This window comes from Marmota marmota, unplaced genomic scaffold (assembly GCF_001458135.2).
Source record: "Marmota marmota marmota unplaced genomic scaffold, marMar, whole genome shotgun sequence".
Lineage (NCBI taxonomy): Eukaryota > Metazoa > Chordata > Mammalia > Rodentia > Sciuridae > Marmota > Marmota marmota.
Genome location: NW_025999905.1, coordinates 8467057 through 8471451, shown reverse-complemented (window position 1 = coordinate 8471451; position 4395 = coordinate 8467057). Strand labels below are relative to the sequence as shown.

The following is a 4395-nucleotide window of genomic DNA, read 5'->3' as shown; positions in this document are numbered from 1 at the left end:
GCCCCCCCCCCCCACAACTTGTGTCTCTCCTAATTAGAATAACAAGAATAAGCTTATGAATTTCATTTCTTGGCTCTTTAGGGAAAAAATATGACTGTATTTTTGCTGTAAGACTTTATGTGCCTCAGAAACACAAAAAGTGTTTCTTCTCCTTGTGAGGAGCTTCCTGCTATTTCTAATGTCTTTGTTACCAGAGGTATTAATTTAAGAGTCCTGCAGAACATGAGATTGGGAATGACAGAAAGGAGGATGTCTTTGCTGCTAACTTGCTGTGTTGCTTTAGGCACAGGATACCACCTCATTAATTTTGTCGTTTGTAAAATTAAAGCATTGTGTTAGATCAGAGGTTCTTACATTGAGGTTTTTGGCTTGATTTCAGGTGATCTGTAAGTTCCCTAAAATTGTAGTGAAGATTCTGTGTTTATCAAGCACATTTCTACATCAACAGCTTTCATCAGATTTTTAGGGATCTGAGACCCCCTCCCCACATCTTTAAAAAGTTGTTATTTGACATGGTGGCCTTTCATTTTGATGGAGACAAAAATATTCAGTATGACCTAGAATGAGCTTTTCTTATATGTAGTATTATCATTTCATAAATTTGTTCATAAATCATTGTCTATTACTGCTTCTATGCTCTTCTAAACTAGTGTAAATACAATTCTAGCATCTGGTCCCTGAGGGAAAAGAAAGTGTGGGTCCAGAGAATTAAGTAAAGTTATAGGGGTCACCAAAGGGAAGATTTGTGTGAAGTCAGAACTTCTGTCACCTGTCTTTCAAGACTAGGGGCATGTTTAGATTTCCTTCCCTTCACACACACAAACCACAGGAAATGAGGTTAACCCCCTGAACAGCCCTTTGGAAAAGCTGCCAATGTCTGTACCAGACACAAAAATTGACTGCAGCCTACAATTTGGCTAGTTTTGCCCACCTTGTTGTTTTGCTACAAGTGTGAGCAAAACTAGCCAAAATCTTGTCTGAGATATAACAGTGACAGTTACTTAGGTAAAACAAGTAAAGTAAATGGCAATGAGTATTGACCCTAGAGCTATTTTAAAGTCTGAGCTTTGGCCAATGTTTTAATATATTAACCCAAACATACTTCTTTTTAGGTTTTAGATAACATAATTGCATAGTAATTTTTTTTGCTTTTCAGTAAATGTGAAAACATACAGAGTTTAGTTCATTTGTGTTTGGTTAATTCCAAGAAATGGTTTAGACCTTAGGAAATTTATACAGTATCTTAATTGGCTATAACCATATTTACTTATACTGTTCTCCTCCCTGCAACTACCTCTTAATATCCCTACCATCTTCTGGATAACAGTGCTTTTCAAACTAACAAAGGTCAAAGAATTTTCTTGTTTTATTTTATAATTTCTTTGCATTGTTGTGTTTCTATTGTACATGCCTGGAAAGCAGCTTGTACATGTTACTCGTGAGTTGAACAATATTTGAACAGGTCTGTATAAGTCCACTGATCACTTTTGGATATGGCAGGGATATGATTTGTAGAATTTGTTTGCACCATTAGAATGCAAAGGCGATTGACATACATGGAGTATTTAAGGTAGTAATAGCTAACACAGCTTCAGAAGAAGAAAGACATAGAACAATACTTGCAAAGCAGCAATACAGTTTTTTTCCAAGTATAATAGAGACTCATTATGAATAATGATGTATTTTTCAACTTTTAAAATACCATCACTGATAAATATTAATATATGAAAGCATTGATCAATGAAAACTATAGTAAAAATACTTTCATGCTTTGTTAAAAAATGAAGAACAAGAAAACCGTGAATCTAATCTCCTGTCCCAATCTGCATTAAAAGTCTTAGACCATATTAATTTTATCACTAATTATATATTTAATATGCAGGCATACATTTTTAAACTTGTATGACAGAAATTTGCTGTGAGTATTTAGACATGATATACTCTTTGAGTATTCCCTCAAATTCAACATATAATTCATGTGGGAAATGAAGCCCACAAAATTTAACCAGTGCTCAATAAATGTGTTTATATTTAAATTCCTTGAAATGAAAACCTTATGTTCTGTTTCTTTTTGGTTTTAGCTCATCCCATCAAGGGTGGGAGGCAGGCCACCACCCCTGCTATCATCATCTTATTTACCACTGCCTATTATTAGCCTACTCGAACATACTAAATTACCTGAGTGTCACCATCCATAGAATTTCAGATAATTTACCTAATGAAAGGCTTTTCAGATAGAATTGTTTCAAATAAATGTCTATGTTTTGGGGTTGAATGGCTAAATGTGTATGGTTCACTACAATAAACATAAATCAAGAATATTATTTTAATAAAAAGTTAAAATACAACACTTGTATTTTTGTTTGATATTTTATCCTAGAAGTTTCTACTCACTTCTCCCTGTTCATCAAAATGGGAGAAGTTGGAAATTCAAAATTAGGGAAACATATGCTACTTAGATTTAAAAACTTAATTAGTACTCTGTGAACACAGTTTATTTTTATTAAGAAAACGACTTAATCTCCCAGAAGTTCAGGTTCCCGCTCTAAAATGGATATCAACACTATTTGAGATACAATTGGTGCAGCATCTTGTATAATACCTCTCTGCTAACTATAATGAACTGAATAATTAGGTGCCTTTATGTAAGAAACATATAGGAAACAGGATTTGATGGATGTTTATGTCTGTATGTTTTGTTTACCCACCGTTTGCTTTGTTTTATACAGTGAATACATTCTGAAAGTTAAACTAGTTTTTAAATTTAAAAAATGCTAGTAAATTATGTGTGTCAGGGATCAGTAAATGTTTGATACATGATGAGAATGTAAATGATTTAAATTTCACAGGCTACACAGTCTGTCATATATTCTTTTTCCTTTTTTTTTCAGCCCCTTTAAAGATAAGAAACATTCTTAGCTCATGGGATGAGAATAAGAGTAGACCACATGGCAAGATTTGGCTCACAAATAGCAGTATACTGACCTTTGATTTATATGGATATCATAAGTAGTAGCTTAAATACTCCATAGATAATTTTTATGTAAAAGAAATTATGAAAATAAATTGACAGGGAATTTTTACACAAATTAATACATGTTTAATTTTTATTCTATTGACTAAACAAAAATTTGCATTTTTAGTTATATTTAAATCTAAGCATCAATAAAAAGTTAAAATACAACTACGTAAGCCCAGTAAGCTACAAACAACATGTTCCTTTGTCCTAAATGTTGGAATTCTAAATATAAAAATGTAAAGCATCACTTTTTTGTTTATCAAGGAAATCACAACTAAACATACCATATAATATATTCAGATTAAAATACGGCTGAAGAAGAAACAATATTGATTTTGTTTCTGTTTGAAAAATACTCATCCTAAGATGCTTATATATTTTGGTCAGAAATGAAAAATGAATTTATGATAGAAAATAAAACTAATCTGTATTTCTGCAGATAATTTGAAAACTCTATAAAATTTTTATCGATTTAGTAGTTTCTATTCTGCCCAAATATAAATCACACTCTCAGAGGTCCAAATAATGGTTATTCTTCCTGTGTACTTGATACTGTGTATGTGTAAAACATGACTTGAGCCTAATTTCCTTCTTTACTAATAGTCTGAACATATTTCGTATAGAATTTATGCCAAAATGTAGAACCCATATTTTAAATTGACAACCGCTAGAAGGCTTTGGAAATAGTCTTAAACTCATATCCATAACTTAAACAAAGATCATGCCTTTCATTTTAATTATGAAAAAATATGATTATTTTTCTTTGAAATTATTTAAAAAACAACAGTGATACAAGTATTTTCTATTGCGTTCTAACAGCAGATTGACCACATTTCAATCCCAATAATGCTAACTCCTATTAAAAGTAATTAAAATAACTAGCATAAAATCTTATAAACAATGCTAATTCTACTTCTGAATAACAAAAAGGAAAATAAAGTATTTTTTATAAGTTCCAGTTTATTGTTTGAAAATTATTATCTGAGACTTTTATAATTCAAATTAAAAGTCATTTTTTCTTTTTTTTTTAAATTTTTTATTGTTGGTTGTTCAAAACATTACATAGTTCTTGATATATCATATTTCACACTTTGATTCAAGTGGGTTATGAGCTCCCATTTTTACCCCATATACAGATTGCAGAATCACATCAGTTACACATCCATTGATTTACATATTGCCATACTAGTGTCTGTTGTGTTCTGCTGCCTTTCCTATCCTCTACTATCCCCCCTCCCTTCCCCTCCCCTTCCCTCTTCTCTCTCTGCCCCCTCTACTGACATTCATTTGTCCCCCTTGTATTATTTTTCCCTTTCCCCTCACTTCCTCTTGTATGTACTTTTGTATAACCCTGAGGGTCTCCTTCCATTTCCATG

General features: G+C 32.0%; 1 protein-coding gene across 7 annotated transcripts in view; it reads left to right on the top strand.

Annotated features, from left to right (window-relative positions):
- The window catches only part of Crppa (CDP-L-ribitol pyrophosphorylase A), a 307433-nt gene that overhangs the window by 260425 nt on the left and 42613 nt on the right, over positions 1-4395 (top strand). The window lies entirely within an intron of this gene.